Here is a 12,542-nt window from a genome sequence, read left to right as displayed (position 1 = left end):
GCTTCTCCAAACTAGGAATCCAGAATGTTCTCAGAGCTTAGAGTGAGTTGGGGCAAGTGATCCACCAGTATCAATTAAGATGGAGGCAGAATCAAAGACAGAGACACCACTAAAGAAATTAAAAAGAAAAGAATAAAATCAAAGGAGAAAGGAAAAGGCTTAGGGGTGGTGTTCTAGAATAATTATTTTATTAAAGAATCAAATTAGGTACCCAGCCCTAATTTGACAACATATATCAAAACATGCCTGAAATATTCCTAAAATACTGAAAAAAAAAAAAAAGCAAATGCTATAGAATACTTGCTTGCTCTGTTTACCAAAGCCATATCCACACCTAAAAGGAAAACATCCAATAGTCTAATTATCCAATATTTTGGCTCATTTGCAGAATACTATATAGCCTGTTTTTTTAATAATGTATGATAACAAAGAATATCCCCAATATATATATTTTTTAGTTTTAAAAAACATTCCTTGAAAGCAGGTTCTGAGGCTCTGTGGACTTAAACATGTCTGTAACAATTCCTTGTACCACTGGGCCTCAAGAAATGTTGGTTCAGGGCCTCCCTGGTGGCACAAGGGGTTAAGACACAGCACTATGAAGCTTTCCGCAGCCTCTGCAGCACAAGTTCTATCCCCAGCCGGTCAGGGAGCAACCCACATGGCGCAGCAGACCTCTCCTGTCTCGCCTGCTGCTTCCCTCAGCAGTGTACTTCAGTCAGTCTGCCTGTTCTGTTCCCCACTCTGTCTCTCGTGAGCCCTCTCATCCCCCACACCTCTGGCCTGTACCCCAGTTCTTGCATGCATAAATAAATCTTTAAAAAAATACATTGGTTCAGGCCTCCCCGGTGGCGCAGCGGTTGAATACTGGGTTGCGAAGCTGCCCACAGCCTCTGCAGCCCTGGTTTGATCCCCGGCTGCTCCCCAGCCACTGGAGGAGGGTCCCACATGGCGCACAGACCTCTCCTGCCACCCGCTGCTCCCCTCAGCAGTGTACTTCAGTCCTTCTGCCTGTTCTGCTCCCCGCTCTGGTGAATTCTCTCACCCTCCTGCGCTTCTGACTGTACCCAGTGCTTGTATAAATAAATAAATAAATCTTAAAAAAAAAAAATGTTGGTTCAATAATTGAATTCTATACTTAATTTCCTGTGAGGACCAATTATGTACCAGGCGTTGTTTACAATCCCTCCACATGCAAGTCTATTTCACCCTAAAAGGTACTATTACCATCTGTTTTGAAAACAGGAGTGAGAGGGTGACAAAATGCCCAGTAAGTGGGCACTGGGTAGGGCAGGGAGTCAGGCTCCATGACACTGTGTCCACTCTTGAGTTACACAACTAAGGCATGTGCGCTGCAAAAACATCAAAACACTGAAATTTAGTTTTGCCCCTACCAAGACTTTACCACTAACTTAAAAAAAAAAAGACTCATTATTAGTTATCATGATTATTGATAACAGATCTCCTTGAAATAAAGGCAGGGTGAATGGTGGCAAAATTCCAGGAAGGGAGGAATCAGGGATAGTTCCTTTTTTTTTTAACCTTTGTTCATTTTTTTTCACAGTCCAGAGAAAATACAGATAGCAGAAAGGCAAAAAAAAGAGGTAAATAAGTTTGCAATTAGGTAATTTGGAATAATTATACAGTATTCTGGGGTCTTCCACTTCTGGATCCATTTTATCACCCTTCTTAGCCGTATGAATATGCTTCAGCACCTATTACACATGTATATCATAAATTTAGGTCTGTTCAGAAGTTTTAAATCTTACCATCAGAATTAAGACAAAATAATAGAAAAATTGCCTCTTACCCCCTCAAGAGACTGTCTTATGCCATTCCTCAGTTGTTTCTAACCCCAGCTAAGAACCTCCACCTCCCGCAGCTCTGAAACAAGATTGATGCTACATGTTCATTTGCCACTTGAAATGGGGACAGTGCCAACAAGTCGCTATTTCCTTCCCACACCTCCCCATTTCTCTGACAGCACTGGGAATTCGGACTGATTTGAAGTGTGGGTGGTGGAAGAGTAGGAGGTGTTACCCAAAATTCCCCCTCCCCCAGCTTCTGCATCTCTCTAACTCGCGCATATTTTATGCCGCCCTGCCGCTTCGCACTTGTCCTAGGAGAGAGCATATGGAGCTTCTCCATGTTTTAATTCGTGCTCAGAAGGAAATCGGTGAGGTTAGATAAAATTGCTACTTAATAAGGGGTTACTGAGTGTGTAATTGCTCCCAGAGTGTTTTTAGAGTGATAGTCCGCTGGTAGGAGCCAAACTTGCTATAAAGAATCTCACTAAATTGCCCAAAGACTACAATTCCATTCATTTGTGGTGATCTGAGTAACACAGCAAAGATTAAGGAGCTTCATTTACTGAAAACTTTCCTCCCACCTCATCTCAAACAGGTCAGTCAATTCAGAAGTTTAAAGTTTCAATCCTTGAGGTGTGAACAGGTGCTAAAGTTATTGCTGAAATGACTCCAGAATCTCCTTTTCCAGCAGCTGAATTCACTAATAGGTTGATGTGATCCTTTGAGAGGGTTACAGGAACAATCATTGCAGTGTAAAATTTTTTTTGCCTTTAAGTGATCTTAAGGATCATTGTTAATCCTCCTGCCCTGTTTCACAAAGTAGGTCACCCAGCTGGGAGTGGAAGTCAGTTCTGCTGAATGCTAACCTATGCCATGTCCCCATTTTCACCCAATATAGAGGCCTGGCATAACAGGAATGAGGTGCATGGTTGCCCCAATGATACAAGGCCTCAAGGGGCACTAAAACTGGCCAAGACACCGCGCAGATAGTTTACCAGTCTGACTTCTTCACCCATGCACACAACTGCAGGACTACTCAGGTTCAGAGAACAACAACAAAGGGATTTGTTTAATAAACCAGAGAAAAACAAAGCATTACTGAAGCTCAGAATGGCTGTTTACCTCACCCACATCCATGTCCAGTGTTTTTCAGTCCTAAATAAAAGCAGTTAAAACGATGTCTTCCCACCACTGAGGACACAGAGCTCCTCTCCCGAGAAATAGCTCACAAGTCCAAGATGGCGTCTTCGTGCCACTGAGGACACGCAGCGGCCAGACGCCAGGCCAGGTTCCAACTCACAAAGACAGCAGAAGACACAACAGGAAATACTCTATGAGCAGCTGAGATGCCCCAGCACAGCACCAGACAAGTGACACGCAAAACAGCAGCTACAGTGGTCGAATGACTGGACAAACGGCCACACTTAACGCAGCTCAGCAAGGCGTCCGGCTCCAGGTCTTTGCCTTCTCTGCCAGGCCGCAAGAACAGCAAAACTGGAAACAGTTTTAATCCTCATCTACTTGCAAAGCCTCCGAACTTTTCCTTTCTGAGGTTGGCTGCTGTAAGCTTCCACCTTCAGAGGCCCACAACAGCCTTCTGGAAGATCGGCAGGGCGGGGGGGGGGGGGGGGGGCAAATCCGCTGACCCCGAATGCTGAATCCTGAAACGCTGAATCACAAAGACTGAATGAAACTGTGCTTTCTTCTACAGTCACTTAAGTTTCTTATGGGTAGCCCCACCCCAAAATGCGATACTTTTTAGCATTTTCCCTGGGGCCATCTAGCCTCATCAGCAACCCCCTCCAGCGGGCACCATCTGTAACAGTCTATGGCTTCAGCCACCGGTTGGTTACACCAAAACGATGGACAGTCTGACATGGCAGGTAGGTTTCTGTTCAAGTTGGCACAATTCTTCCCCAGTATTGTATTTCTCTTGATGACAGCTGTGTCAGTTTTTGTAACGGCTGGAATGGGCACGGAGCAGGTTTTCTATGATCCGATGCAGACGGGGTAAAGGGGGAAAGAGTCCTGGAGCCCTCGGTGGCTTTTGCAGGTTTTTTATTTAGATTTACCAGGCACATGGCAGGCAGGGATGCTGGGGGGAGAGGAGGCTGACAGTCTTCCCAGGCCCCAGCAAGTCTTCACGCTATCTGGGCTCTCCGGCGTTCTTTGGTGGCCTGGTTCTCGTGGTGCTTCTGCTTCTGCTTCTCTTCTTCTTTCTCCGCTTCTCATTCTGCTTCTACTGGCGTCCCGGTGACACCGCCCTTAAAAGCCTAGCCTTAGCCTAGGTGTATCCCATCTATCTAGGCCCACACCCTACTCCAGGTGCCCGCCATCACGCATGCATTCAGGACCATAGGGTTCCATCATCTACCCTAATGGCAGGCGGGCAGAGAAGCATGATACTTTTTACCTTACCCTACAGTTTTCCACTGTCCCAGAATTATTGTGAATCCCCCCCTTTACCCTTCCACCTTTTAGCTTTCAAGACTTTCCCTTCTAGACGATGGCCTCTAGGTGCCAGGTGGAGACACTCTAGGCCTCTTCATTTTCTCATAGATTCTTGTGGCACTAAGGTAGAGCTACCATTGGAATTCCTGAGTGTGCAGTGGTTAAAGTTACCTGACCCCATGTAGGGGCTGGAAGGGCACAAAGCAGGATCTCTATGACAGGAGCAGACGGGTAAAGGAAAGAGTCCTGGAACCCTCCGTGGCTTTTTTAGGCTTTTATTGAGTTTACTAGGTTTCACAGCAGGCAGGGGTGCCAGGGGCCCAAGAGGCTGGCAGCCCACCTAGCCTCAGCAAATCTTCACTCTTTCTGGGCTCTCCGGCATTCGCTCGTGGCCTCTGCTTCTCTGCTGGTTCTCTTCCAGTCTCTCACTTGCTCTCCTGCTGGTGTTCTGTTCCACTGGCGTCCCCATGGCGCTGCCCTTATGAGCCCAGTCTCAGCCCAGGTGTACCCACCTACGTTTGCCCACATCCTGCTCCAGGTGCCCACCATCAGGCATGCATTCAGGACTGCAGGGATCCATCATCAATCCTAATGGTGGGAGGGCAGAAAAGCCTTACAATTATTTACTCTGTACCCACTTTATAGTAGCCACTTCTAATGTAAACAGATGCAGGGGTCAAGGCAGGGAAGAAGAGAGTCTGGCCAGTCTGGGCAGGGCCAAGAGGCTCAGGAGGCAACTGAGCCCCCCGTCACCTGCAAATCTTTGTGCTCCTTCTCTGGTCTCTCTCTGATATTCTCAATCTCCTGTTGTTTCATGGTCTTGCCTCAGAGTGGTCCTCCTTGCCGTAGTCATCCTCTTGTAGCCACCAAATTTTCCTCACTTCTAGGCCCAGGTGTGTACATCCATACCCCAGGTGCCCTAAGCCTACACTCCCAAGTACTTTCTTCATTAACACATTCAAGGCCACATGTGATAGCCAGGGGCGTGGCTAATCCATGCCAGGGGCATGACTAATTAATCAGGCGTAAAAAGCCTGATTAATTCATTCACCCTTGTAGGGTAAAGAAAATGTCAGGCTTTTCTGCCCTTCCGCCATCAGAATAGATGATGGATCCTTGTCCTGAATGCATGCCTGATGGCGGGCACCTGGAATAGGGTGTGGGCATAGGTAGATGGGATTCAGCTGAGCTGGGACTGTGCTTTTAAGGGCGGCGTCATGGGGATGCCAGCACCAGCAGTAGAAGCCGAAGCAGCAGCAGTAGAAGCCGAAGCTGAAGCCGAAGCCGAAGCCGAAGCCGAAGCCGAAAGAGAAGCCGAGAAGCAGCAGAACGAACTCCAGAGAGCTCAGATAGAGTGAAGACTTGCTGGGGGCTGGGAGGCCTACCAGCCTCCCAGCCCCCCAGCCAGCACCCCTGCCTGCCATATGCCTGGTGAACCCCAAATAAAAGATCTGCAAAACCACTGAGGACTCTGACTCCTCCTTTACCCTGTCTGCATGGGATCAGAAGACCTGCCCTGTGTCCTGTCCTGGCCCTTACAACCCTACACCATTGGAAGAGCATGACCCACCCCAAAAGTAGATGCACTCGAACTTCCTTACTCCTCACATCCAGCTGTGGATGCTCCTGGGAGTCAGGTCGCTTGGTTGCCATGTCCAAATTGAGGCATGCATGAGAAGTCTCAGATGTTGTGGGCCCTCCAATCAACCTCTGGGAAGTCAGACAGGGTTAGGGTTTAGACCCAGACCCCACTCCCCATCTTTTTAATCACTCTAGAAACCTGGAAGTTTTTTTTTGTTTGGTTGTTTTCTCTCCAGGGCTACCATTCTGAGGTTTTACTACCTTCAGTTAAATTCCTCTGGTTGCTATAGGTGACTTGCTTTTGCTCATTTTTTCCTTGATTTATTTGTCAAGACTTGGGGAGAAGGCTGACAGACAGTGATCTTCACTGCACCCCGATTCCCAAGGGAAATAATACCTTCATGTACCTATAAGGCACAATAATATCATCCCTGTTCTTGTATCCATTTTGTGAACTACCCACATATATTTTTAATCTTTTCATGTAACTCAGTGTGACTCTAGGCTATCACCTGTGGAAAAGCTCGCTGAGGGCAGGGACCTCTTGTTTACCTCAATTTTTCAGTGCAATTGGACAGTGTCTGGGGTTGGCAGTCAACAATTGCTTTTCCAATGAATAATAGCCATGTAGTCAGAGGATACAAATTCTTTTTTTAATCCTTACAAAGTGAACTATGAAATCTGAGAGGAGGAGGAAGAGGTGTCTGGCAATCTGGCTTACACATGTCACTGTTCACCCTTATGAGCATGGACCATTAAACACTACCTCTGGGTCAGTTGTCAGAAATAAAAAAGTGATAATGCTTGATTGAAAAAGGCCTATTAACAAGGACCTGAAAAATGAGAATTCTCACAGTGGGTTAACATTCTACTGTTCTCAAAATTCTTGGTAATAAATTGCAGAAACTTACTCAAAGTAGCAAAGTTGCTCAAGTAAAAATGGAGGTGAGGGTTAATTGTTTAGACAAATGCTCTGCCCTTGAGCTAGACCCCCTGGGTGGGGGTTAATTGTAATGCTACATCAATGAAGAGGAAACCAAGTTTAACTAAACATTATGCAAACAGAGCATGGGAGCAAAACAACCAGGATTTCTTTAGATAGTATTTCTCATTGCTGCATCCAGGATGAGCTCCTGCCTCTTCCTCTCACCTGGCTTCCTATCCTAGTCCTAGTACATAGAGCACCGCGGTGATATCCTCAGACCCCAGATGGCAAAACTTGCCTACTCTATGGCCCAACTTCCATAACAACCTTTCTGGAAGGCTATCTGAGCTGCCAAACTTATCTGACTTTTGATGATGCCTTAGAAGACACAGATAGGTGGTCAACTATTAGACTGGGCATGTTTGAGTGAGGTGTTCCTCTCCAGTCCAACCTGAAGTGGCTGCAGCAGGCAAGGAAGGAGGAGGGTATATTACCTAGAAAGCTGCAAGGGCGGGATAATGAAACATACCTAGGGCTTTCCTACTTCCGATAATCTGTTAACTTCTCAGTATTAGAGGTGTGGCTTTATTCTTTTTTTGGAACCTAGCATAGGGGCTGATACATAGTAAATATTTAACAATAATCTGATGAATGTTGAATGATACAGATTAGAATGAATACCCACTAACTTGGATGAGATAACATGACACATAGACAAGGAGATCTGTAATCAAAAAGACATATATTAATAAGTTTTGACAAGAACGTAGCAAAACCAGACCCCTCATACATTGCTGGTTAAGAAAATAAAATGGTGCTGCCTCTTAGTGAAAAAGTTTGAAAGTTTCTCAAAATATTAAATAAAAGTTTGCCATATAACATAGCAAAACTACTTTTAGGTACCCAACCAAGAGAATTGAAAACATCTGTCCACAACATGGCTTGTACACAAATGTTCATAACTGGATTATTCATGATAGCCCCCAAATGGAATGTCTGTCAGCTGATGAGTGTGGCATATGTACAATGGAATACTGTAAAACTGATTTAAGTATTGATAAATGTTAGTGTGGACGAGCCAAAACAATGTTATGCTGAGTGAAAAAAGTCAAATACAAAAGACCACATATTACATGATTCCATTTATGTGAAATATGCACCAAAGGCAATTCTATATAATATATAGAAACAGAAAGTAGATTAATGGTTGCCTGAGGGTAGAGATAGAAACAGTAACTGCATATGGGCATTTCTTTTGGGAATGATAAGAATTGTTGAAAATTCTATTGTTGTGATGGTCAAAAATCATTGAATTTCATACACTTAAAATAAGCAGATCTTTTGTGGTTTGTAAAATATACCTAGTAAAGCTGTTTTTGAAAATCTATGAGAGTGAAAATAGCTGCATAGTTTAACTCACATAACCAAACACCTTTGACTGATTCTTAATTTTATTTTCCTCTGTATTTTTGTGTACTTTTACTCCAGTACACATCCTCCTTAGTTTCACGTCCTCCTTACATTCTAGCTTGCGCAGCATTCGAGTGGACAAACCATTCATTTTAGACAATAAAGAATAGTAACAGGATTGTGTCCAGATAACATCATCAGCTAAAGCTAAGACTGTATTGATTATAGTAGCTGCTGCTTCATCTCCATGGCCTATACAACCAGTAAAACTGTTCCCTAAAATCTAGACAACTTACTCATCCAGGAAGAAATCCTTGTTGTTATTATATGGACAGTAGAACCAACTGCTCTTTTTAGGTGTCCATAAAAAGTATATTGTAATTGCCAACAGTTAATGCCACATCACTGTATGGAGAGTCCTTAATGTTATATTCCCCACCAACACATTTGTGATGCTTCTGTAATCTCTTTAACATAAATACTCTTTCCATGCAGGAAGGGTCCAGAAATGAAGGAAATGACATAAATGTAGCAATAGTCAAAATATTTCTCAGACCCAGTATCCTTTTCTCTCCTCAGTGGTAAAGAGAAGATGATGTCGCATGCTGTGAATAGCAATTTTTAAAAATAACAACATCATAGCCAGATATTTGAGACACTTTTCAAATTCAATTTTTAAAATACTCATATACATTGAAGTGACCATAACACCATCCTTGCCATTCACATAGTGTTGCATATGTGATTTGAAGTCAGGAATGACCCAACTGGTATTTCTTCTCTTCCCTTTCCCAGGGAGATTTGTGCTCTTAAAAAAAATGTTTAGGGCCTCCCCTGGTGGCGCAGTGGTTGAACGCTGGGCTGCGAAGCTGCCCACAGCCTCTGCAGTGCCAGTTCGATCCCCCAGTGAGGGTCCCACATGGCGCGACAGAGCTCTCCTGCTGTGCCCACTGCTCCCCTCAGCAGTGTATTTCATCAGTCTGTCTGTTCTGTTCCCCGCTCTGGCTCTGGTGGATTCTCTCACCCACCCCCCATGCTTCTGACTGTACCCAGTGCTTGTATAAATAAATAAATAAATCTTTAAAAAAAAGTTTAAAGATTTTGCTTAATCTCCTGATAAGATCATAAATTATGCCAGGTATGACTTAAAACTTGTTTATTTTTTTAATACATTGTGGAGTCCCTAGATAAACGGATTGGTTAGTTAAAAAAAAAATAGCATACTTAAATTTGCATATGGATGTAAATGTTGTATTTCCTTTACACAACTGCTCCAGATGGTATGATATGGATATCACTAAGATTTTTTTTTCTTGGATGATCAAATTGAGCCAATAAATGTTTGATTCATCCCTATGGTGAACTCCTAGCACCATAAAGTGCAGTCATGGGCAGGAAGGATAGTAATAGGAGGTGCTGGTTAAGGAGATTTTTTTTAAAGGCAATAGAGTGGGGCCTTGAGTCAGATAGAAAAGAAAGAATTATGAAGAGGTGTAAACTTGTACTCCTAAAACATATACAATGCTGTAAACCAAATGTTACCTCAATAAAAAAGAAAGGAAGAGGGCCTCCCCGGTGGCGCAGCGGTTGAGCGCTGGGTTGCGAAGCTGCCCGCGGCCTCTGCCGCGCCGGTTCGATCCCCGGCTGCTCCCCGGCCACTGGAGGAGGGTCCCACATGGCGCGCAGACCTCTCCTGCCGCCCGCTGCTCCCCTCAGCAGTGTACTTCGGTCCTTCTGCCTGCTCTGCTCCCCACTCTGGCTCTGGTGAATTCTCTCGCCCTCCCGTGCTTCTGACTGTACCCAGTGCATGTATAAACAAAACAAACGGACAAACAAACAAATAAATAAATAAAAACATGCCTCTATTAAAAAAAAAAAAAAAAGAAAGGAAGAAAGAATAGACACCTAAGAGAGTGAGAATCTTAAGAATTTTCAAAAGTACTGGCCATAGTTTCTAGCAATACACAGAAAAAAAGAATTAAGGATTCTTAAATGCAAAAGCAAATGATAAACTCTTCCCTAATTAACCAGAGCACCTTTCAGGTATTGATTATAACTTAGGAAAATAATGAACTTGTACATCATAAATCAAGCAGAACTTTTTCCTTAAGGCATGATGGATGGAAAACAATGGATTGAACTTATTAAAAGTTCACAGCAAAAATAAAAGAATGTCAGTGGTAAACTCTTTATACTTTCTGTTTATCATATGGTCTTCCTAAATGAAGTAGATCTTGAAACACATTTTTCAAATACTGAGATACTGATCTTCCTGCATTAATAGGAAAAAGGAGGAAAAAACCATCAGTCAGAACCAAACATTACATAATTCAATGTCTTAGGAACATAATGGGATTATAAATAATGAGAATTTGATACTGGTTTTTCTGGTCTGTAAACAGAATAAATTCTGAAATTGAGGTGTCTGTCTTTAAGGGTTTATATACAAGACATTTATCTTTATCTTGGTCTATTTAAAAGACACCTGAGCTTAAAATAGAATAGCTAGACATAATCACATTTTTGGAAACCACAAGTGAAAAAATAGCTTTGAAGTAACATAGGAATGGAAGAATAAGTATTCAAGAGTTTATTCACTAGAAAATGGCACTTGGGCCTCCCCGGTGGTGCAGCAGGCTATCTGCAGTTTCTGCAGTGCTGGCTTGATTCCCAGCTAGCCAGGGAGATACCCACATGGCGCAGCAGACCTCTCCTGTCTCGCCTGCTGCTCCCCTCAGCAGTGTTTTCCGTCATCTAGCTGTTCTGCTCACTGCTCTGTCTCTGGTGAATTCTCTCACCATCTCGCACTTCTGGCCTATACACCAGTTCTTGTATAAATAAATAAATCTTAAAAAAAAAAAGAAAAAATGGCACTAATTTAGATTAATGAGGTTAAGTCCAATCTAAACTAGAAAAATATGAGCAGGAAAATGAAATAAATGTTGTATTTTTAGAACATACCTTGAAGTGAAAAAAAAATCTACAAAGTGCTGAACCTGATGTTTAGGACTACTTTAAATTGGTAAATGAGACTCATTTGTAAATGTACATTAATTGCTTCTTTTCACCCATTTAATCAACAAGTATTTACTGAGATCTTTACTCCATGCCCACCTATGTCTAGAGGAACACAAGAGGCCATCATATATCTGATTTTTTTAGAGAATCAATTAATTTCTCAAGTAGCCCACCCAATTAGCAGAGCAAATCTTTCTAAAATGGTCAGAAACTACTCCATCATTGTAAAAGCACATATTTCATAAAAAGTCATTATTATGGGTCTTGTCGACAGCCTATAATATCATTCAGCGATACTTTCAGGAACTGTTCAAAGGAAAATAGTCCTTCAGATATTTTCAATCACTTATTCTGTGTCTTTTCCAACTACTATTCATCCTACCCACTGCAAAGAGAAACCCCAGAACGGTTCAATTTGTCCAAATTCCTAACGAGCACAGACAAACCAACATGTTCTCCATTTTTAAGTTTTTTTACTTTACTACTTTAGCATAACAAAGCTTTTTTTTTTCTTAATTCATACTATTTAATGAGCCTGAAAGGGACTACTTTTGTTACAGGGCAGGGAGAGGGGCACCCCAGAACCCCCAAACCTGCCTGCTCTAAATAGGTTCTGCCATCCACCGCATTAAGGCAAAACGTGTAGACCTTTATTGCAAAGGAACTTTAATACAATTAGTGTGCAATACAGAAAAGACAAAGAATATAGTTTCCAAATTAAGCACCCAAAGTTACCCATCCCCTCATGGGTAAAAGTCCAGTCACACAGGATTGGCCCAGAGCAAGGCCTGAGAAAGCCTGCCACAAGTCTAAAGCAGATTCCAACAGAAACCCATAGAAAACGGTCAAAAAACAAATCTGGGAGGAAAAGAGCAAAATCAAAATCAAGATAAAAGCTGCCATTGTTAACATCCCCACGGGTCTCTCACCCACATCTGTTTCAACCAGCCACGACCAAAAGGCAAGCACAGTTTCTTCACATGTCTCTCTGCTATATGTGGCTCCTCCAGGTCTCCTTCTTGCTCTCCATCCTGCTTCTTTCCTTTTTCAGTCTCCTCTCCAGCTTCTTCTCCTCCCTGCTCAGCAAAACCTTCCTTTGGGTGGGGCAGGGAACTTGGAACCTCCCCTTTCCTGGGGACCATCCTGTTACCCTTTCTAGCCATGTTGCAAGTACTGTGGCACTGATCTGAGGACAAATATAATACATAGTTCAAAGGAATTCTACCCTCAAATGTACTCAGTGGAATCTTTAGCAAGAGAAGAAACAGCCTGTTAAATGGGCATTGAGACTCATCTGTCCTACTTAAATAATACCTGTAAGTACCTTGACTTAATATCAAAATGCACAC

Source organism: Talpa europaea, assembly GCF_964194135.1.
Source record: "Talpa europaea genome assembly, chromosome: 11".
In the NCBI taxonomy this organism is placed as follows: domain Eukaryota; kingdom Metazoa; phylum Chordata; class Mammalia; order Eulipotyphla; family Talpidae; genus Talpa; species Talpa europaea.
Note: the sequence above shows the minus strand (reverse complement) of the source record.